Source organism: Hylobates moloch, unplaced genomic scaffold (genome assembly GCF_009828535.3).
Source record: "Hylobates moloch isolate HMO894 unplaced genomic scaffold, HMol_V3 SCAFFOLD_8, whole genome shotgun sequence".
Lineage (NCBI taxonomy): Eukaryota > Metazoa > Chordata > Mammalia > Primates > Hylobatidae > Hylobates > Hylobates moloch.
Genome location: NW_026652283.1, coordinates 31,795,660 through 31,819,895, shown reverse-complemented (window position 1 = coordinate 31,819,895; position 24,236 = coordinate 31,795,660). Strand labels below are relative to the sequence as shown.

Here is a 24,236-nt window from a genome sequence, read left to right as displayed (position 1 = left end):
TCTCAGCAAGGCAATGTACTTTTTTTTTTTTTTTTTTTTTGAGATGGAGTCTCGCTCTATTGCCCAGGCTGGAGTGCAGTGGCGCAATCTCGGCTCATTGCAAGCTCTGCCTCCCGGGTTCATGCCATTCTCCTGCCTCAGCCTCCCGAGTAGCTGGGACTACAGGCACCTGCCACCACGCCCAGCTAGTTTTTTGTATTTTTTAGTGTTAGCCATGATGGTTTTGATCTCCTGACCTCATGATCCGCCTGCCTCGGCCTCCCAAAGTGCTGGGATTACAGGCGTGAGCCACCGCGCCCGGCGGCAATGTACTTCTATAGACGGGTGCGCCATCACAGATGGAGCAATGGTGAGCGCACACCTGGGCAAGGGAGGGGAAGGGGTTCTTATTCCTGACCCACGTGGCCCCTGCTGCTGTGTCGTTCCCCTGTTGGCTAGGGTTAGACCGCACAGGCTTAACTAATTCTGATTGGCTAATTTAAAGAGAGTGATGGGGTGAGCAGTTTGGCAGGAAAAATGGTTAAGGCAGGGCAGGAAATCGGAATGAGTCAGGGTGGAGCAGGTAATCAGAATGAGTCAGGGTGGAGCAGGTAATTAATAGGAATGAGTCAGGGTGGAGCAGGTAATTAATAGGAATGAGTCAGGGTGGAGCGGGTGATTGGAATGAGTCAGGGTGGAGCAGGTGATCGAAAAAGGTTGCTTCACGAGGAACTTAAGTTTAAAAGTAGAAGGCAAATAATTGACCATACTGACATATTGATTCTTTGAAGAGAAATTTAGAACTCATATCTAACACAACCGTTTTCTCAACAACACACAACCCAAGAAAGCTGGTCTCAATATTATTATTATTATTTTTTTTTCCAAGACAGGTTCTTACCCTGTCACCCAGGCTGGAGTTCAGTGGCTCAATCTTGGCTCACTGCAACTTCTGCCTCCCAAGCTCAAGTGATCCCTCCATCTCAGCCTCCCAAGTAGCTGGGACTACAGGCGCATGCCACCATTCCTGGCTAATTTTTTTTGTATATTTTTTGTAGAGATGGGGTTCACCATGTTGGCCAGGCTAGTCTCGAACTCCTGGCCTCAAGTGATCCTCCTCAAAGTGCTGAGATTACAAGCATAAGCCACCATGCCTGATCCCCAATCTTTTTTTGTTTGTTTTGTTTCATGAGACAGACTCTCTCTGTGGCCCACGCTGGAGTGCAGTGGTGTAATCTCGGCTCACTGCAACCTCTGCTTCCTGGGTTTAAGCCATTCTCCCGCCTCAGCCTCCCGAGTAGCTGAGAATTACAGGTGCCCACCACCACGCCTGACTAATTTTTATATTTTTAGTAGAAACAAGGTTTCACCACGTTGGCCAGGTTGGTCTCAAACTCCTGATTTCAAGTGATTCACCCACCTCAGCCTCCCAAACTGTCAGCCCTCTGAGCCCAAGCTAAGCCATCATATCCCCTGTGACCTGCATGTATACATCCAGATGGCCTGAAGCAACTGAAGACCCACAAAAGAAGTGAAAATAGCCTTAACTGATGACATTCCACCATTGTGATTTGTTTCTACCCCTCCCTAACAGATCAATGTACTTTGTAATCTCCCCAACCCTTAAGAATGTTCTTTGTAATCTCCCCCACCCTTGAGAAGGTTCTTTGTAATCTCCCCCACCCTTAAGAAGGTTCTTTGTAATCTCCCCACCCTTGAGAATGTACTTTGTGAGATCCACCCCCTGCCCGCAAAACATTGCTCCGAGGAGCCTATACCAAAACCTATAAGAATTAAAGATAATCCCACCACCCTTTGCTGACTCTCTTTTCCGACTAAGCCCGCCTGCACCCAGGTGAAATAAACAGTCTTGTGGCTCGCGCAAAGCCTGTTTGGTGATCTCTTCACACGGACGCGCATGACACAAAGTGCTGGGATTACAGGCCTGAGCCACCACGCCTGGCCACCCCCAATCTTTAAGAATATTCTGGCCGGGCGAGGTGGCTCACTCCTGTAATCCCAGCACCTTGGGAGGCTAAGGCGGGCGGATCAAGAGGTCAGGAGATCGAGACCATCCTGGCTAACATGATGAAACTCCGTCTCTACTAAAATACAAAAAATTAGCCGGGCGTGGTGGCGGGCGCCTGTAGTCCCAGCTACTTGGGAGACTGAGGCAGGAGAATGGCGTGAACCTGGGAGGCGGAGCTTGCAGTGAGCCGAGATCGTGCCACTGCACTCCAGCCTGGGCGACAAAGCGTGACTCCGTCCCAAAAAAAAAAAAAAAAATTCTGTATATAGTTTTTTTGTTTTGTTTCTGAAAGACGCAAACGCACCCTTCTAGTAATGATTAAAGACTTCCTCGTTTAATTCACCAATGAAATAATCTGACAATTTATGTAACAAATAAATTCCTATAAACATAAGCTCCCTTGCCCCTCTCCAGCGGCACAATCTCTGATTTGCTATCCTGGTTGCAACCTTCATTACTGAGTAAACGCTTATGTAAACCTTAACAATGAGATTCGGGCAATATGATTAAATATTGGTTTATCTGAGTGCAAAATTTGAGGATGGCGACCTGGTAGGACACAAACTCCAAAAGATGGGTGTCAGTGCTTCGAAAGGGAGAAGTTTGAGGGTCGTTTATACAGGCAGGGTCTGGGAAGCTTAACAGGATGTCAACATTTTCCATAGAAGGTTAACGCATAGCAATTTGATTGGTTCTAGGCAGCGTTTCTTTTTGGGAAGGGTCTATTTAACATTCCACATTAAGGATGTAATAATAGTCAAGCGGTCATTTATCTTATTCAAGGCGTATTTTTTTTTTTTGAGACGGAGTCTCGCTCTGTCGCCCAGGCTGGAGTGCAGTGGCGCGATCTCGGCTCTCTGCAAGCTCCGCCTCCCGGGTTCACGCCATTCTCCTGCCTCAGCCTCTCCGAGTAGCTGGGACTACAGGCGCCCGTCAAGGCGTATTTTATCTCAGATACCATCTGGTCTGAGCTGGGAACAAGAAAATAAGGGAGTTAATCTATAACAAAAGGTCGGCAATTAAGAGGTCGTGCTTCGTGCTCTGTTCTCCAAAGTCAACTTTCCTCAGGGACTTTCAGAATCCCCAAATAGACTATCCACTTTCTTTCACACTTATTTGCCTCTAGCCTGTTGATTTTTTTTTTTTTTCTGGTTTTTAAGGGTTAACAATCTCTTGCGTGCACTCTCACTTCCATGCGCTTTACAGAAAAAATTGGTCCTGAGGCCAGCAGCAGCAGTCGGTCTCAGGAACCTGTTAGAAATGCACATTTTTCAGCCCCACCCCAAACCTACTGAATCAGCAGTTTTGCTGGTGGTTCTCAATCTCTCTTTAACATGCCCTCTGGGTGCCGCGGATGCACGTTGAAGGTAGAAGATCGCTGCAGGAGATTTCCGCGTCGGGCAGATGAAAGCGCTCTGCAAGCCCGGCTGCAATCTGCGGGCCGGGTCCGCGGCGTCTCGGGTGGCACTAGGACCGCGGCGGCGCCGCCCTCGCAGCCACAGCCTCGGGCGTGAGGCGGAGCCTAGTTGTTCCTGGATCCTGGGCCTGGCTCCTCGACCCGCCCCTGGAGGCGGACCCCACTTGACTTAAACTCTGGGGCCCGGGAGGCCGCCGGCTTTCTCTCTGCTTGCCGGGGTGGTCCTCTTCGCTGTGTCGGTGAGTGTGAGGCGAGCACCCCGAGGTTGCCTCCGCCTTCCGGGGTCCGGGCGGGGCGGGGGCCGGGAGCCAGAGGCGGTCGCGGCCCGGGCTGGCGCGCGGCGCCGAGCGCTTTTGTTCTGCCGCAAGGACGCGGTCGCGGGCGGCCCCAGAACCCGGGCCTCGGGCCCCGCCGGAGCTGGGCCGGGCCGCCGCGCTCGCTTGTGCCCGCCGCACCGGGGACCGGCCCTGGGCCTCTGCGGACGCCGAGCCTTACCGGAGGGCGGGCCTCGCTGGCTGTTTTCCCTCGTGGCCCGGCTCTGCGCGGTAGAGGTCGCGAGTGGCGAAGGCTGGGACGCATTTTGTTGAACTGCGAGGCGCGGCGGGTGAGGCGGCTGGGTATGAAGCTGCTCATGTCTTTAAGGCTTTCCTGTCGCTGGAGTGAAAAAATAAATCTTTTTTTGCTGTTTCCCGAGCGTTCTCCTCCCCGGCCCTCTTAAGCCGAAGCCTCCTGGAACAGAATGGCTGTACTGGCATCTGTCTCCAAGTGGTCCGCGAACGCTTCTGCGCCGGCGATGCTTTCTGTTCCTCAGCGATAGTTCCTTGAGGCTTTTTTAAATGCACAAACGCATACCCATCTTAGGTGTTCTCGAGGGGCACGGACTCCCTAAGCAAACGTCCTTAGGGTCCTGAGTTTAGCAACAAACTTTCGGGGAATCATTTCCGTGGAAACAATTTATTTGTAGTACATCGAGTGCATACTGTCTTAATATAAGGATGTGTATAAGCTTGAGGCGCATTTTCATTTTGTGGCGGGCGGGTGCATTTCAGTAGGCGGGCCGCAGAGCTTGTTTGGGGATTGTGTTTTTCTGCTAAATGTGTTAGCTTTAGTCATGTTTCATTCACTGTTAATGTGCGTGCATGTTAAGGTTTTAGGTTTTTTCCCCTGTGCAGTCGGATTTTTTTTGTATTTAATATTAACCCAATAAAGACAAGTGCAGAGATACAGTATTACTGTTCTGCAATGATACTACAATAGCGGACCTAGAGGAGCGCCCATAAATTCTAACTTAAGTGGATGGTATTTTCAGGCCAGACCTAGTTTCTATTTCTGTTACTTAGGACACTTAATAAGAATTCAGTAAACTTAGCATGCTTTCAGTGCAGCCTTAAAAGAAAACAGTTTTGCACAGCAATGCCATATCTAGTAAACATATTAGCGTGTGCTCTTTTATTATAAAATGTTTCTTGCTGTCCCTAGGACCAAAGAAGTAAATACGGTGTGGAGGGGGATTGACGTGTTTGGAGGGAAGTGGGAACATACACGATAATTAAAGAGTAAAGTTGTGCTTAACGGTAAGTATATCACCTCTAAGAAACCCGCCCTGATTTAACCAGGCAGTTACTCACACTCAACTATGGAGTAATTTACCTATTACCGAATAAAATTACTAGCTCAGTGAATCAACATTGATTAAAAATTAAACTGCGGGACACAATGGATTTGACGACAAAGCTTGAGAAGAAATGTTGCTGGCATAGTACTGAAAAATCAGTTGTTAGTCTTAGCAAAATAAGGAAAGAGGTCTGTGGTAAGGTAATTGTGGTGGAAGTTACTTGGGCAGAGGTCTGCTTTTGTCTGTGCTGTGTTTATTTGATTGTTTTTATTATATTTTATCACTGTCTGTGGCACATAGGGGAATGTGGCACAGAGCACCACTCTGGAAGGATGCTTCCTGTGCAGCCAAAGCGGTCATGTCCAGGGCTTTCGTCTGTAACCACAAAGTGTGTTAAGAAGTCTCACCTAATGGTTAAAACCATGGTCCCTGTAACCACACTGCTTTGGTTCAGATCTTGGCTGTAGCACTCAGTCAACCCTGGAAAATAAACCTCGGCCTGTTTTGTCATCTATAAAATGGGGACAAGCACTAATGTCATAGGATTGTTATAGTAGAGTTACGTGAGTTTCATGCATATCACGGTTAAACGGCTCCTGATGCATCGTAAGTGCCCCATAAATGTTAGCTATTGTCATGTTAGAGGAAATAGATTTTGTGGCCTGGGACATGTAATGCTGTCTTAGCAGAAATTCGGCTGGTTCATTTAAGCTCTAAATTTATGAGCTTTTTGTTGGTTAAATCCATCACCGTAGATCCTCTTAGATTCTCTTTTTTTGTAGGTCTTGTTTTGTTAGGAAGTACCCGTCACTACTGGTCCACATCTGGATTCACCTGCAGGCTTGTTTGAAATAAAAAATGTCTCCACTAAATTCCTAGGCAGGACAAACTTGCCCCAAAGCTTTGTTCTTCTACGTTATCTCTGTGATTGTACAGGAATCTCTCTTCCCTCCTAGATTATCAGTGTCTTCGATATAGTTGGAGCTCAAATGCTTAGGAAATTGATTTAATGTTGCTTAAAACGTATTTGTAGGCCAGGTGTGGTGGCTCACGCCTATAATGCCAGCACTTTTAAGAGGCTGGGGCAGGCAGATCACTCGAGACCAGCCCTGGCCTCAAGTTGGCCAACATGGCGAAATCCCTTCTCTACTAATAAGACAAAAATTAGTCAGGCGTGGTGGCACATGCCTGTAATCCTAGCTACTCAAGTGGCTGAACCTGGGAGGCGGAGGTTGCAGTGACCTGAGGTCACCCCATTGCACTGCAGTCTGGGTAACAGAGCAAGACTCTGTCTTTTTAAAAAAAAAAAAAAAAAAAGGCATTTATGAAGGTGAATTTCAAGAATCTAATCAGGCCTCCCTCCCTCCCCCATTAGAGGCACACTCTATTATATAAAACAGACAGGGAGTGTATTCAGTTTGAAGTAAGTCCAGGAGAAAAGTTGACTAACCCTGGCTATGGATATGCAAGTTAACATTCACTTTGGAAGAAGATTGTGAAGAATCTTGGACCTTGAGGAATTCTAAATGCTTTGTTGGGTGGCAACTATGCAATACTTATACTATTCCTAATACCTTAAGTGTACTTGTAAGTGAAGAACAAAGTTGGAGGCTGTTGAGGTAAATATCTTAAGTGAGATTGGAATTATACATTTTATGCTCCTGGTTTTCATGATCGCAAAGATTTAATGACAGTAACTTAGATTCTCTTGATGTATCAGATTACAAGGTTTCATTTGTAAATAAAGTGATTAAAATGACGAAGTGTATTAAAAGAAATTGTATTGTCCAGTTAAGTTTTAAGAAACAGAAACCATAAGGAGATTATTATTTTTCTAGCCCCAAAGGAGAATTCATTAGATGACATACTTTTAAAGTTCATGAATCAGGGCTGGGCGTGGTGGCTCACGCCTGTAATCCCAGCACTTTGGGAGGCCAAGGTGGGCAGATCACCTGAGGTCAGGAGTTGGAGACCAGCCTGGCCAACATGGTGAAACTCCGTCTCTACTAAAAATACAAAAAATTAGCCAGGCATGGTGGCACATGCCTGAAATCCCAGCTACCCGGGAGGCAGAGGTTGCAGTGAGCCAAGATCGCGCCACTGTACCCTAGTTCGGGTGACAGAGTCTCACTCTGTCCATGCGCTGGTTGCAGTGGCTCACACCTGTAATCCCAGCCCTTTGGGAGGCCAAGGCAGGTGGATCATGAGGTCAGGAAATTGAGACCACCCTGGCTAACCAAGTGAAACCCCAAAATTAGCCAGGTGTGGTGGCATTCGCCTGTAGTCCCAGCTAACGCAGGAGGCTGAGACAGAATTGGTCGAACCCAGGAGGGGAGATTGCAGTGAGCTGAGATCACACCACTGCACTCCAGCCTGGGCGACAGAGCGAGACTCTCAAAAAAGAAAAAGTTCATGGAGCGCAACCTTTGGGTTTTGATGGATCCAGGATCTAAATCTGAAAGAGAGTTTTAAAGATTTGGGACACTGTATCTTTGAGCTCTGCTGTCCTCTGCTTTGGTTCTCAGGCAGACCATCCCTCCATTGGGCAGCCCTGACATCTCCAGATGCAAGCAGCTTCAAGTTGTTCAGAGCATGCCTTTTGTAACTGTAGTTAGAGATAAAATTCATAAGCCATTTCTTCACCCATTTACACCCAGTGTACAGTTTCAGTGGTTTTTAGTATATTCAGAGTTGTGCACCCATCACCACTATCAATTTAAGAACATTTTATTACCCCCAAAATATCTCCATACTCAATAGTGGTAACTCTCCATTTTCTCCAACGCACCTTTCCCTAGGTAACCATTAATCTACTTCTGTAGGTTTGCGTATTTTGAACATTTCATATAATTGAAGTCATAATATTTTTCATCCAGCGTGTTTTCAAGGCTCATTTATGTTAACACATGTATGTTACTTCATTCGTTTTTATTACCAGATATGCCGTTGTATGGATATGCCACTTTTGCTTATTCTTCCATCAGTTAAGACCTTTGACATGTTTTCACTCTTTGACTACTGTGAATAGTGCAGCTATGATCATTCATAGTGTTTATGTAGACGTGTGTTTTTATTTCTTTTGGGTAAATACCTAGGAGTGGAATTCGTTGGTTATGATAACTGTTTAACATTTTGAGGAACTGCCAGGCCATTATCCAAAGTAGATTTACCACTTTATTTTTTATTTAACTTTTGTTTTATGTTTGGGGGTACACATGTAGGTTTATTATATAGGTAAAGTTGTGTCATGGGGGTTTGTGGAACAGATTATTTCATCACCCAGGTATTAAGCCTAGTACCCAACTGGTTTTTTTTTTTCGAATCCTCTCTCTCCTCCCACCCTTTGCCCGCCTGTAGGCCCCAGTGTGTTGATCCCCTCTGCGTGTCCATGTGTTCTCATCATTTAGCTCCCACTTATGTGTGAAAGCATGCAATATTTGGTTTCCTGTGTTAGTTTGCTAAGGATAATGTCCTCCAGCTCCAAGCTCCTACAAAGGACACAATCTCATTCCTTTTTTATGGCTGCATAGTATTCCCTAGTGTATGTGTACTGTTTTCTTTATGCACTTTACCATTGATGGGCATTTAGGTTGATTCTGGGTCTTTGCTGTTGTGAATAGACATGCACCATTGTATATAGCAATGTTTGAGAGTCCTAGTTGGTCTACATCCATAGACTTAACATTTATAGCCATAGAAGTGAGCCTGAAGTGGTAGCTCACTGTGGTTGTGATTTGCATTTCCCTGATGATAGTGATGTTAAGCATCTTTTTATGTGCATATTGATTTCTTTGAAGAAGTATCTATTCAAAACTTTTGGCCTTAAATTTGTGTTGTCTTTGGATTGTCAAGTTGTACGTTTTCAAGATATCCTGGATTCTGATCGTTCCTTACTAGGGACCATAAATGTGAGGGTTTACTCCTGGGTTCTAGGTTCTGTTCCATTGATCAATGCCTGTCCTGTGTCAGTACTATATGGTCTTGTTTATTGTAGTTTTGTTGTTTTGTGTTTTTTTGTTTTTGGTTTTTAAAACTGAATCTCACTGTGTTGCCCACGATGGAGTGTGGTGGTGTGATCTTGGCTCACTGTAACCTCCACTTCTGATTCTTCTGTCTCAGCCTCCAAAGTAGCTAGGATTACAGGCACTTGCCACCACACCACGCTAATTTTTGTATTTTTGGTAGAGGCGAGGTTTCACCATGTTGGCCAGGCTGGTCTTGAACTTCTGACCTCAAGTGATCAGCGTGCCTCTGCCTCCCAAAGTGCTGGAATTACAGGCGTGAGCCACTGCTCCCTGCTGGCTACTCCCTTTTCAACTCCTCCTTTTTCTATGTCAAAGTTGCTGAGTGGCAGTCAGAAAATGAAAGTACCTCTGATTGGTCCCCTCCCACAACCAATCAGGCTAGTGGCTGGCCACTACTTCATTTACATAAAGTGAATCAATGGTAAACCTCGAGAGAGTACTTAAACGGCAGAAAATTCTGTAACTTGTCTGTCCTGAGCCACTGCTGCCCCGCTCCCACCCTGTGGAGTGTGCTCTCCTTTAAAATAAGTCTCTGCTTTGGCTGCCTTGCTTGTGTGGTTTGTTCAATTCTTTGTTCAAGACACCAAGAACCTGGACAACTACCCTCAACCGCATGGTTTAGAGGAACTCCTGTGTTCCACTGAAGGCATTTTGTCTATCTCCTGTGGCAGAAAATTGACTTACCCATAATAGGAGCAATGAAGAAGCGATACTTCTGGCCAACATGGTGAAATGCCGTCTCTACTAAAAATACAAAAATTAGCTGGGCATGGTGGCGTGTGCCTGAAATCCCAGCTACTGGGGAGGCTGAGGCAGGAGAATCGCTTAAACTCAGGAGGTGGAGGTTGCAGTGAGCCCAGATCACGCCACTGCACTCTAGCCTGGTGACAGAGCGAGACTTCGTCTCAAAAAAAAAATAAAGAAGTGATACTTCAAATACGGCTTTTATTTCAACACAGTATTGTCTTAATACGGTTTGTACCCGCCTGCCACACACTGATGTGTCATGTGTGCTTGGGGGTGCTTGTCGGCGCTTTTCAGATATTTAAGATCACCAGACCTCTAGTACACAGTGTGTCCAATCTTTTGGCTTCCCTAGGCCACTTTGGAAGAAGAATTGTCTTGGGCCGCACATAAAATACACTAACAATAGATAATGAGCTTTAAAAAAAAAAGCAAAAAAAATCTCATAATGTTTTAAGAATGTTTATGAATTTGTTTTGGGCCTCATTCAAAGCCGTCTTGGGCTGCATGCTGCCCATGGGCCGCGGATTGGACAAGCTTGATTCAGTAGCTGTTTCCTTGAGGTGGATATCCAGAGGGCTCCAAAATGAATTACTTGGCAGAATTCTGGTAGGGTAACTGGCTTCCGCTTCATGTGTTCTCTTGTTGTCTTTAATTCCCATTTTAGAGAATAATACAAATAGAAAACATGATCTAAATTTGTCTCTGGCATCTCTGCTCTGAAGGCACAACAGACTGGTGTCAATATTGTAGCCTGAATAATGATACTCTGTTGCATTGGTCTGAACTTCCTGCTGGCCAGTCAAGATGTACGTGATTGCCGGCACTTCATGCTGTACCTGTGTTAATGAGTCAGAAAAAGTAGAGCAATTTATTTCTCCCTTTTTTAGGGAGAAAGCCCTGTGGCTCTCACTGGTGAAGCTTGGTAGTTGGGATATATTTAGCTGGCTTGGCTCAGCATGGGGAACATTGTGGTATGTCCTCCACAATAGGTGTGATCGTCCTGCTGGGAATCACAATTGCAGGCACTTTTTAATCCAGTGTTGCCTAAGACAAGGTACCATGGATTAGGATATCTGATTGGATGGCCTGTGGTTCTGAATAGAGTTTGTACCTGGATACATGAAAGATGGGAAGGCAGAGTTGTAGGTGAACAGCTTCACCATGGTGCCCTGATGACTTGCTTTTCTCATTAGACCATGGAGGCAAAGCTTAGGCTTAACCACAGGCTGACCCATATTCTGGCAGGACACCCTGCAGGTCCTCCAAGAATAAAGTGAGGGAAAAGCAGCCCAGTGAGAAACAGTCACAAAGCTGTTTCTCATCTGCCTCCTTGGTTTCAATTGAGCATAGGACTTCACCACCTTGGGGGGTATACTTGCTGGCTATAAAATGGCCGCAGTTTGGTGTTCTCATCTGGCTTGGTGTCATCCTGTGGGGCTAGGGATACTGATCTTGATTTTGCTGTTGGACTTAGTAATATATGAATCCATTTGGTCTTTTGCTGACCACTTACAGAAGCGTAGAGAACTGTCCTGCCCCTTCTAACCACTGTGCTGCAAGAGGGAGGATTGCGAGTCTTTGTTAATTTGTTGTGACATTTAAATGAGATAAAGTATATAAAGCATTCGACATATTTCTTTACAGATTTTCAAATGTTAGTTGTTTATAGTAGTACAGATGTACCTCAGCTTATGATGGAGTTACATTTCGATAACCCATATTAGTAGAAAATGTAAGTCAAAAATGGGGTTTTATAGACATGATGGGATGGGAAAACACAACATCCAAAAAACTTAGCTAACACAGTACACCATTGATTTTTTTTTTGTTTTTTTTTAACGTGCCGTGGGAGGGGCAGCCCTGCACGCCCTCCCCCCACCCCACAACAGCAGGCTGCCTCCGCAGGGGGGATTTTTTTGTTTTTTCGTTGATTGGTAATGCTCATGATCACGTGGCTGACTGGGTGCTATGGCTTGCTGCCACCACCCAGTGTGGAAGAATATCATACTGCCTATCACAGGCCCGGGAAAAGATCAAAATTCAAAGTACAATTTCTGCTGAATGCCTATATCACTTTTGCATCATTGTAAAGTCAAAATTATTAAGTCATACCATTGTATTGTGGTCCAGGACCATCTGGGCTTAGAAAAATAGATTCTAGAAAGCCTATTTAAGGACTGATAGGCTAATTTTTTCTGTGATTAAGGAGACAGAAAGCCAGAACTAGTACAGGTTGAATAAATTGTGTTACATTTGGAATTCCTGAAAAGTGGCTTTTTACACTGAATTGTTAGTATTGGTGGTTTTGTTAACTTTCTAGAGGTATCTCTAATTTTTCTAATGCTTATATTGCAAATCAGGTTTTCAATGAAAAATAGACTTTACTCAATTTAACCATATCAGTGGATACTCTTCAAATAAACTTTCCTTTGTGGAACATAAGAAGTGGAACTTATAAAGCCATAAGGGAAATTTTCAATTTAAAATACCAGAGCGAATTTACATATTTTAGGTATGAGAACAGTATTTTAATGTGTATTATTTATTTCTTAAGTCCTATGTCTTTTAGGTACTGAAATGCTTACAGATGAAATCATGCTGTGTCTGTGGTTGGCATAGATAGAAAAGGAAACAGAAGTGGTCAGGACTTTTTCCCATCTGTAAGTTTACATTAGGACTTCTCTTTAATGTGGTGTTCAGATAATGTTTGTTTATTCAGCAAATACTGAAACCTGCTAGACGTTATCTAGATGCATGTGTCTTTTGGGTTGGCCTGAAAGACTTTTTTGTGCCTGTTGTATTGGCTGTTAATAGTACTTTGATTCACTCTAATGATGTTCCACTTACCTTTAATAAATTGTCAACCCACTTTTCTTTCCCTTTTTTGAGACAGATCTTGCCGTGTCATCCAGGCTGGAGTACAGTGGCACTACCGTAGCCCACTGCACTCTCGACTTCCCGTGCTCAACGATCCTTCCACCTCAGCCTCCCAAGTAGCTGGGACTATAGGCATGCACCACCACACCTAGCTAATGTTTCGATTTTTATTTTTATTTTTTTGTAGAGACTGGGTCTTACTGTGTTGCCCATGCTGGTTTTGAACTGCTGGACTCTGCCTCAGCCTCTCAGCATGCTGAGATTATAGGTGTGATCCACCACACCTGGCCAGTGGTAACCCCTGTGTGTAAAACAATTCTTAGGCTGAGGTGGGTGGATAGCTTGAGCTCAGGAGTTCAAGACCAGCCTAGGCAACATGGCGAAACCTCATCTCTACAGAACATTAAAAAAAATTAGCCGCACGGTGGCATTCACCTGTAGTCCCAGCTGCTTGGGAAGCTGTGGTGAGAGAATTGCTTGAGCCCAGGAGGTGGAGTTGGCAGTGATTGTGCCACTACACTCTAGCCTGGGTGGCATAGTGAGACCCTGTCTCAAAAAAAAAAAAAACCAAATTCTTGCTGTGGCTCAGTTTATACTTCCATATTCTATTTCTTGCTGTTTTATCTGACCTACAGCAGACCTGGCCACCATGCCATATTCACAATATTAGGTTCATTTTCTGGTTTGTTTGGTTTTCTTTTGTTTTTGAGACAGAGTCTTGCTCTGTCGCACAGTCTGGAGTGCAGTGGCATGATTCCCACTCACCACAGCCTCAGCCTGCTGGGTTCATCCAATGCCTCAGCCCCCCAAGTAGCTGAGAATACAGGTGTGTGCTACCACAATGCTGCCCAGGCTAGTCTCGAACTTCTGAGCTCAAGTGATCTGCCTGCCTTGGCCTCCCAAAGTTCTGGGATTACAGGTGTGAGCCACTGTGCCCAGCCTAGGTCTATTTTCTTATAGTTGTTTCTATTCATGTGTATGTGTGCTTGTGCATGTGTGTTTAACATGGATAGTAATATGGTTATTTCCTATAGGTATAATTTTAGATTATTTTTTGCTTTATAATTTTCTGTAGTAAGCCCAATTTACAAATAAAGGAAGCTGCTGGGTTGACAATTTTTCAGTTATTTGCATTGTGTGGATATAGAATATTTTTAAAATTTCACAGATATTGTTAATCTTAGATCTTTAGTATGAAAATCCACATCCATAATTATCTTTATGCTTTCTTGCAGCTGTTTACTTCTAATTATTTCCTGATTTACAAATTAATTTTTGCAATTCACAACTTCAAGAATACTTGGACTATTGGATTCAATCCATAGTAATCTGCAAAAGAAGAGAAGCAGAATTATACCTAGAAGTCTACTAATGGACAGTTAGTCACCCACCTACATGTTGAGGTACTCTGGGCCTTTTTCTTTCGCCCTCACTGGAAGGGAATGTGGGTGGGAATTTAAGACATCTACTTCCTTGTTGATTTTCCGCCTATTTGTTCTATTCATTATTGAAAGTAGGGAATTGAAGTCTTCCATTCTTATTGGTGAATTGTGGTTTTTGCTTCTTGTGTTTTGATGCTCTCTTAGGTATTAATAACCTACAGATCACATTTGACAGTTTTAAATAAACAAGCTTCCAGATTAACTTGCTTTGGGGAGGTCTTGTGATATAAGGTGTTGACATCCTGTCCTTGAGTAAAGAATCTTACACATTCCTCAAATTGATACACTGATGAATACCTAACCTAACACTCAAAAGGGTGCTGCTATATTTGTAAATCAAGTTTTATTGTTGTAAGTTTTTTTGCACATAGACATTTTAGCCTATATGTTGCAATCAGTAGCCAATGATTATAACCTCAATATTGTATCCTCCAACGAAAAACGACAATTTGAGTATTAGGAGTCCCCCTCCCTTCTCCTAAAAAAGCCTTCCAACTTGTAGCGGACTCCAGAACACTTCGAACTCTGTTGGTATGTCTTCCCAGACTGATCCTCACATTTGGCCTCCAATAAACCTTTATCAGATTATTTCTACCTCAAGAACCTTCGTTTTAGACAACAGTGCATATATGTTTGTAATTGTTACCTTGATGGGTGATCCTTTTATCATTATAAAATGCATCTCTTTATCAGCATTTTTTGTCTTAGTCTGTTTTGTCTGATACTAGTATAGGCATTCCAGCTTTCTTTTTTTGAGACGGAGTTTCACTCTTGTTGCTCAGGCTGGAGTGCAGTGGCACAATCTCAGCTCACTGCAGCCTCCGCCTCCCGGGTTCAAGTGATTCTCCTGCCTCAGCCTCCCAAGTAGCAGGGATTACAGGCGTGTATCACTATACCCGGCTAATTTTTTGTATTTAGTGGAGACAGCGTTTCACCAGGTTGGTCAGGCTGGTTTCGAATTCCTGATCTCAGGTAATCCACCCACCTCGGCCTCCCAAAGTTCTGGGATTATAGGTGTGAGCCACCGTGCCTGGCCTGCATTCCAGCTTTCTTGTAGCTATTTGTGTGATATTTTTTCATCATTTTACTTTCAGTCTGTGTTTTTGGATCTAAGGTATATCTCTTGGAAACAATAACATATAGTTGGATAGTTTTTAAAATCCAGACTGACGTTCTCTGTCTTTTGGATTGTGATACTATGAAATATATCTCCGGTCTTTATCCCTGTTTCCAGGCATACACTCCTAAAATTCGTGCAGTCTCCAAAGTGATGAATGTCTTTTTTGTATGCTAATGAGTTGACTTATGGCTGGCGTCCCCTAGTTTCCGAATGGAGGGCTGGTCCCCTGAAAGACCAAGGCCCGATTAAAGGGTTGGGACTTTTCAGCCCTACCCCTAATTCCTGGTACCAATGGTCTATCTCGGTCCATTTTCTGTTACTTATAGCAGAATATAGCAGAAACGGGGGCCTTTATGAAGAAAAGGAATTCATTTCTTACACCTTTGAAGGTGCGCCTAGTTCAGAGGGAGGGGGTGAGGTTAAGTTGATCACCAATAGCCAATGGTTTAATTAATCAGACCTGTGCAATAAAGCCTCCATAAAACCGGAAAGGATAGAGTTTGGAAGGCTTTTCAGATTGCTGAGCAGGTGGAGGTTCCTAGAGGGTGGCGCACCCAGGGAGGGTGTGGAAATGCTGTGCCCCTTCTCATGTGACCTTGCCTTCTACATCTCTTGATCTGAATCCTTGGTAATGTACTTTATAATAAACTGATAAGGTGTTTCCCTGAGTTCTGTGAGCTGCTCTAACACGTCAAACCAAAGGAGCGGGTCATGGGAATCCCAGTTTACAGCTGGTCGGTCAGAAGCACAGGTAAAATAACCTGGGGCTTGGTGTTGGAATCAGAAGTGGGGGCAGTCTCGGCCGGGCGCAGTGGCTCATGCCTGTAATCCCAGCACTTTGGGGAGGCCGAAGTGGGTGGATCACGAGGTCAGGAGATCGAGACCATCCTGGCTAACACGGTGAAACCCTGTCTCTACTAAAAATTCAAAAAATTAGCCAGGCGTGGTGGTGGGCACCTGTAGTTCCAGCTACTTGGGAGGCTGAAGCAGGAGAATGGCGTGAACCTGGGAGGCAGAGCTCGCAGTGAGCCAAGATGGCGCCACGGCACTCCAGCCTGGGCGACAGAGTGAGACTCCGTCTCAAAAAAAAAAAAAAAAGTGGGGGCAGTCTTGTGGGACTGAGCCCTAAACTGATGAGATCTGATGCTATCTTCATATAGATAGTCTTGGAATTAAAATGAATTAGAGGACACCCACCTGGTGTGTACACTGCAGAACTGATTGCTTGTTATGTGGGGTGAGACACCCACACATCTGGTGTCAGAAGTGTGAGAAAGTTTATTCCTATATTCTCAGAATTGTTTATATAAAAATGTTATTTTTTATATAATTAAATTTACCTCTAATGTTTTACTTTTTGTTTTTATGTCTCATGTCTTTTTATTCCTTTCTTATTCCTTAGTGGGGTTTATTTTGCATAAATGAGTATTTTCTAATGTAGCATTTTAATTTCTTTTTGTTTTTTTCTGTTTTTAATTTCTTTAACGATATTTTCACTGTATTTTTTGTAACTTCATGGAAGCACAAATTCTTTTTAAAAGTATTTTGTATATTAAAGTATCAGTGATGGAGGCTGGCAGAGATGTTGGGGCAAGAATTTATTTTCTCAGAGAAATGGTAGTGATGGACCATGGAACTTGTCTATGATAATCTGTGTTAGAATATATTCTCAAAAGCTCTAAGAGTACATTATATTCACAAGTAGATTATGCCATCCTAGGTAGAACAATGTGAGTTTGACCCATGTGAATCCACATACACATGGATTTGACTTTTTTTTTTTTAAGAGATCAGGTCACTCTGTTGCCCAGGCTGGAGTGCAGTGTACAGTCATAGCGCATTACAGCCTCAAACATCTGCACTCAAGCAGTCCTCCCATCTCTGCCTCCTGAGTATCTGGGACTGCATCCACACACGACCTTGTCTGGCTACACTTGGAGTTTCTTCTGCATCTGCCACTCTACTGCCACCCTAAGTCGTAATCCCTGTGTTGTTCAAGGGTCGATTGTATTTTCCTTTCACAGTCTCTTTGTGTAGCTAGTAGGCAATCTTCCGAAAACTTCAACTTCAATTTAGGTCGTTCCGGAGTGCTTTTCGAGTTTTCAGTTTTCTTCTATGCCAGTAAAGGAGAGGGATGGAGAAACAAAAACCCCAAATTAACATAAAGATAGTTTCCCTTCCTTTTTTTTTGAGACGGAGTCTCGCTCTGTCGCCCAGGCTGGAGTGCAGTGGCGCAATCTCGGCTCACTGCAAGCTCCGCCTCCCGGGTTCACGCCATTCTCCTGCCTCAGCCTCTCCGAGTAGCTGGGACTACAGGTGCCCGCCACCACGCCCGGCTAATTTTTTTGTATTTTTAGTAGAGATGGGGTTTCACCGTGGTCTCGATCTCCTGACCTCGTGATCCGCCCGCCTCGGCCTCCCAAAGTGCTGGGGTTACAAGCATGAGCCACCGCGCCCGGCCAGTTTCCCTTCCTACTCATATGCTCTGTATTAGTTTGCTAGGGCTGTGTTTGAGATAGGAAACCTGAAACTTCACACAACTGACCGCTTCACCTCTGGTCACCAAAATGTATTTGGATTTCTTCCCATCCGCAAACTGTTTTCCAGCTGACAACAACTGGGTATCCTACAATTCAATTACATGTTGGCATCATCTACCTGGAGAAAGCATCAGATCCCACAGGTTGAGGACTCAGTCCCACGACACTGCCCCTGACTTTGCCAGTCCTGGGTCCTGGGTTGCGACCTGTACTTTTGACCAACCTGTTATAAAGGGGATTGTCAAGACTCCCTCCGTGGATTTGATTAATTTGCTAGAGCTCACAGAACTCAGGGAAGCAGTTTACTTATTATAAAGGCTATTAGATGAAGAGCCAGGTGGAAGAGATGCTTGGGGGAATGCCTATGTGAGTGCTTCCATGCCCTCTCCAGGTGCCCCACCCTACGATCACCTCTATGCTACCAGACACTCCTGTTACTCAGGAGATTACAAAGGTCTCAGGAGCTCTGTGTCAGGAACTGGGTTCAAAGACCACGTATTAGTGCAAAAGATTGTATACCCCAATCTACAAGAGTTTTAGGTGCCCCGTGTCCAGAATCATGGGCAGAGACCAAGTATGTATTTCTTGTCGTGGTCTACTATGACAGTAATGCCACAGACTGGGTGGAGAAATTTATTTTTCCCAGTTCTGGAGGCTAGAGGTCCAGGGTCAATATGTTTGATTTCTGTTCTCTTGAAGCTTCTCTGTCAGTGGCTTGCAGGTGACTGTCTTCTTGCTGTGTCCTAACGTGGTCCTTCCTCTGTGAGCCAACATCGCTGGTGTCCCTCTTCCTATGGGGGATACTGGTCGGATTAGAGCCCCACTCTAATGACCTCACTTAACTAATTACCTCCTTAAAGGCCCTATCTCCAAATACACTGAGGCTCAGAGCTTTCATTTATGAATTTTGGGGAGGGTACAATTCAGTTCATGAGACTCCTCCAAGTTGACGTAAAAGCCAGGGGAGAGTGAGGGGGACAGGGGCAGTTATGAAGCATCATTAATTCTCCTTAGAAGTGCTGCTTTTCTTCTGTCAGTGAACACTGTGACCCGTTGTGCTTCCGACCTTGTGGACTAGTCAAAGTAGTGAGGAACAGAGTCCTAACGCATGAGAGTGGTAACATGAGTGTCAGCATATGGTGGCTGCCTTTTTTTTTTTTTTTTTTTAAACGGATAGACTTTATTTTCTAGAGGAGTTTTAGGTTTAAAGAAAATTGAGGTCAGGCACGGTGGTTCACACGCCTGTAATCCCAGCACTTTCCAAGGCAGGCAGATCATGAGGTCTGGAGTTTGAGACCATCTTGGCCAACATGGTGAAACCCCATCTCTAGCAAAAATATAAAAAATGAGTTGGGCATGTGGCACACGCCTGTAGTCCCAGCTACTCAGGAGGCTGAGGCAGGAGAATTGCTTGAACCCGGGAGGTGGAGGTTGCAGTGAGCCCAGATCGTGCCACTGCACTTCAGCCTGGGCGACAGAGTGAGACTCCATCTAAAAAAGAAAAAGAAAATTGAGCTTATAGTACAGAGCATTCCCATATAAGAGCTTTATAGGAACCTCCCATCTCCAAAACTCTAAGGTTCCACTATTAGCAACTTGGATTAGTGATACTGATATGTTATTTTAAAGTCCATCACTAACATTAGAGTTTACTCTGTATCCGATGGGTCTTATGGGTTTTGATAAATGCTTAATAGTATGCATCTACTATTACAAGAGAGCTTTAAAAAATAACTTTATGAAATCAAAACATACCTCAGAAAGGGTACAAATGGTAAGTGTATAGCGCAGTGGATTATGTAGGGAACACACTGTGTGTGTAAGCACCACCCTGGTCAAAAGCGGTCTTCATGCTACTTACTAACAATTGATACTCCATCACACTTTGTAATAAGTACCACTACAGTCCCTAGATGGTTGGTTTTGTCTGTGTTTCAATCTTTATATAAATGGAATCATGGATTCTTTTATCTCTGGCCTTTTGCACTCAGTCGTGTTTGTTAGATTCATGTTGCATATAGCTGAGTTTATTAATTTTTGTTACTATATTGTTCCATTAATATGAATACATTTCTATTTTGTTTGTTGCCAGTTTTTGCTTACTGCACCGAATGCTGCTGGCAGTGTTATAATTATGCATTTCTGTTTGGTACATACCTAGGAATGAAACTTCTAGATCTGAGGGCTTGCATTTATTAACCCTTGGTAGATGATGCCATACGTCTTTCCAAAGGGTTGGTCAATTTAAGGATCATGATATACTCCTGTCACCATTGTAGGAGAGTTCCATTTGTTCCATTTTCTTGCCAACATTTGGTATTGAGAGTTGAGAAAATTCTAGCCATTGCGAGAGTATAGTATTACCACCTTATGGTTTTCATTTACATTTCTGATATTAATAATAGATTTAGCACTTAACCAAAAATTTTGCCATTTAAATATAGTTGACCCTTGAATAATATAGGAATTAGGATAACTGACTTTTGTGCAGTTAAAAAAATCCACAATTAACTTTTGACTCCGCCAAAACTTGATCACTAAGAGCCTACTGTTCAGTGGAAGCCTTACCAATAACATAAACAGTTGATAAACACACATTTTGTATGTTACATGTATTATATGCTGTATTCTTAGAATAAGCTTGAGAAAAGGAAATTTTATTAAGAAAATCATAAGGATCGGGTGTGGTGGCTCACGCCTGTAATCCCAGCACTTTAGGAGGCCAAGGCAGGCGGATCACAAGGTCAGGAGTTCAAGACCAGCCTGGCCAACATGGTGAAACCCTGTCTCTACTAAAAATACAAAAATTAGCCTGGCATGGTGGCAGGACTCTGTAATCCCAGCTACTCAGGAGGCTGAGGCAGGAGAATCGCTTGAACCCAGGAGACAGAGGTTGCAGTGAGCCCAGATTGCACCACTGCACTCCAGCCTGGGTGACAGAGCGAGACTCCATCTCAAAAAAAAAAAAAAAAAAAAAATCATAAGGAAGAGAATATATTTACTACTCATTAAGTGGAAATGTATCATCATAAAGGTCTTTATCCTCATCACATTTATCTTGACTAGGTGGAGGAGGAGGAAGAGAAGGGGTTGGTCTTGCTGTCTCCAGGGTAGCATAAACAAAAGAAAATCCACGTATAAGTGGACCCACGCACTTCAAAGCCACGTTCAAGGATCAACTGTAGTGTCTCTCATATAGTGTTTAATTAAGTTTCATGCTTATTTTTTATTGAGTTGTCTACATTTTTCTTTTTATGTAATTCCCTATATAGGCTGGATATGAGCTCTTTGCTATGTATTGCAAATGTAATCTTCTAGATAGTGACTTTTTCACTTCCTTAATGGTGTTTTTTGATAAACTGGTGATTAATTTTGATGCAGTCCATTTTATGGACCTTTTTTCTTATTGTTCATTGTGCCCTGTTATAGAAACCTTCCCCTATCCCGAGGGCGTAAAGATATTCTCATGTTTTTTTGAGATGGAGTTTCGCTTTTGTTGCCCAGGCTTGAGTGCGGTGGCACAAAGTCGGCTCACTGCAACCTCAGCCTCACGAGTAGCTGGGGTTACAGGTGTGTGCCACCACATTCAGCTAATTTTTGCATTTTTAGTAGAGATGGGGGCTTCACCATGTTGGTCAGGTTGGTCTCAAACTTCTGACCTCAGGTGATCTGCCCGCCTCGGCCTCCCAAAGTGCTGGGATTTACAGGCGTGAGCCACCATGCCTGGCCTGTTTCTGGAATCTTTAAAATGATAATCTACCTGGGATTGATTTGTTTGTATATGTCTTGGTATGTAATTGGATAAGGCTTATTTTCACTCGTGGCATGTAGATAACCAGTTGACCTAGCTTCAGGTATTGAAAAGAACTTTTTCATAACTTTGTCATAAAACAAGTGTCTGTATATAAAAGTGTATGTATGTCTTCGTTATTCACACTTGTTTTGCATTTCCATGGAAAGTTTATAATCAAGCTTGTTACACCAAAAAATACACTGGGATTTTTACTGGGATTGTATTGACTCTTAATTACTTTTTCTTTCTAATTCTTTTTTTTTTTTTGACAAGATCTCATTCTGCTGCCCAGGCTGGAGTGCAAATGGTGCAATCTCAGCTCACTGCAACCTCCACCTCCCGGGCTCAAGTAGTCCTCCCACCTCAGCCTTCCAAGTAGCTGGGACAACAGGTGTGCACACCTGGTTATTTTTTTTATTTTTTTATTTTTTGTATTTGTGGTAGAGACAGGGTTTCACCATGTTGTTCAGGCTGGTCTTGAACTCCTGACCTCAAGCAGTCACCCACTCAGCCTCCCAAAGTGCTGGGATTACAGGCAAGAGCCACTGCACTTGACCTGAATTTTGAGATCATTGGCATCTTTAATGCTGTCTTCAAATATTTAAACATGGCATATCTTTACCCTCAGCTGTTTGTTAGAGATGTGACACATGCTTCATTTTCTAAGTATTTTTTTAAATGGTATTTTAAAAACTGCTGATAATATTCTTGCATATTGACCTTATTTGGGGGCATTGTAATAAACAGTAAAACAGAAAGATCTCTACCTAGTTTTGGATTTTCCGTATAACATCTGATACTCAGTTTTGTGTTTTCCTCTCTGCTTACACTCCTGATGCTTTTTTCTTGATACCAGCTAGGATCTTCAGTAAAATGATGAATAGGAGTGATAGTGGCATCTTCTATGTTACTGTTTAATTGTTTCAGCTACCATTTATCAAAAGATGTTTCCATCTTTATAGTAGGTATTTGTTTTTTTTTTTTTTTTTTTTTTTTTTTGAGACAGGGTCTTGCTCTGTGGCCAGGCTGGAGTGAGTGTAGTGGCGCAATCACAGCTCACTGCAACGTCCACCTCCCGATTCTCCTGCCTCGGCCTCCTGAGTAACTGGGACTACAGGTGCCTGCCACCACACCCAGCTAATTTTTTTTTTTTGTATATTTAGTAGAGGCAGGGTTTCACTGTGTTGGCCAAGATGGTCTCCATCTCCTGACCTCGTGATTCCCCTGGCCTCAGCCTCCCAAAGTGCTGGGATTACAGGATTACGGGTGTGAGCCACTGCACCTGGGAGTATTTGATTTTGTCAGAAATTCTTACCTTAGATTTTTGAAATGATCTCATGTTTTTTGTTTTTTTTTTTTGAAACGGAGTCTAGCTCTGTCACCTAGGCTGGAGTGCAGTGGCGCCATCTCGGCCGCTCTGCCTCCCGGGTTCACACCATTCTCCTGTCTCAGCCTCCCGAGCAGCTGGGACTACAGGCGCCTGCCACCACGCCCAGCTAATTTTTTGTATTGTTAGTAGAGACGGGGTTTCATTGTGTTAGCCAGGATGGTCTCGATCTCCTGACCTCGTGATCCACCCGCCTCGGCCTCCCAAAGTGCTGGGATTACAGGTGTGAGCCACCGCACCCGGCCCCACAGTACTTCTGACACCAGATGTGTGGGAATTTTTTCCCAACTGACCAATTCTGTCCACATACCAACTGGGTGGCTTGTGATTCGATTCAATTCTGACACTGTTTACCTGACATTACCATCAGAACCCACGAGTTAAAGGGCTCTGTCCTACAAGACTGCCCCCACTTGAAGCCAGTCACAAGTCCAGGCTTGTACTTCTGACCAACTGGCTATAAAGCAAACAAGGTATGCTTTCTCTGAGGTCACTAACTTCCCAGCACTTCAGTGTGTTCTGTTCACCAGCCCAGAAGCTCGGCTCATCCCATCTCAATGTTCAAGAGTTTTGTTTTTTTTAAAAAAAAACAGTCTTACTCTGTCACCCAGGCTGGAGTGGAGGGGTGCCACCATGGCTCACTGCAGCCTCAACCCCCAGGCTCAGATGATCCTCCCCACACTGCTTTCTGTTTTCCAAGTAGGTGGCTGGGATTACGGGCATGCACCACCATGACCACCTAATTTTTTTTTTTTTTTTAAATTTTTAGCAGAGACAGGGTTTCACTGTGTTTCCCAGGCTGGTCTTGAACTCCTGGGCTCAAGAGATCCTCCTGCCTCAGCCTCATGGACTGCTGGGATTACAGGCATGAGCCACCCCGCACCCAGCCAAGAGTTTTTATAGAGTCCAATCTCCAGCTCCCCCCACCACTTTATGGAGGTCAGTGGCTAGAACTAAAAGTTCCAACCTTCTAATACTTGGTTTTCCTGGTGACCACCAGCTTTATCCTGACAGTATCTAGGGGCCCCCACTTTAAGTCGCCTCAGTAGCATAGACTCAGGTATGTGCAAACAGTTCATTATGAATAACAAAAGTTATTTATGAATTAGTGTTTGCTTATGCCAGAAATTTTCTTTTCCTTTTTTTTTTTTTTTTTTTTTTGAAAGAGTCTTCACTCTGTCACCCAGACTAGAGTGCAGTGGTGTGATCTCAACTTACTGTATCCTCCACCTCCCAGGTTCAAGTGATTCTTGTGCATCAGCCTC

At 44.0% G+C, this 24,236-nt stretch overlaps 1 protein-coding gene across 7 annotated transcripts in view; it reads left to right on the top strand.

The window, feature by feature from the left end:
- The first annotated feature begins 3,553 nt into the window (after positions 1-3,553).
- RESF1 (retroelement silencing factor 1) overlaps positions 3,554-24,236 on the top strand; it is a 34,781-nt gene continuing 14,098 nt past the window's right edge. For 2 of the 7 annotated variants that reach the window (XR_009214512.1, XM_032159980.2), the window contains exons 1-4: positions 3,554-3,664; positions 4,905-4,999; positions 12,367-12,472; positions 13,925-14,092. The gene's annotated coding sequence lies outside the window, so the exon portion shown is untranslated. Of the gene's footprint in view, positions 3,665-4,904; positions 5,000-12,202; positions 12,473-13,924; positions 14,093-21,857; positions 21,976-24,236 lie in introns of those variants that run through there. The other 5 variants (XM_058442613.1, XM_032159981.2, XM_032159979.2 and 2 more) reach the window with 5 other exon arrangements.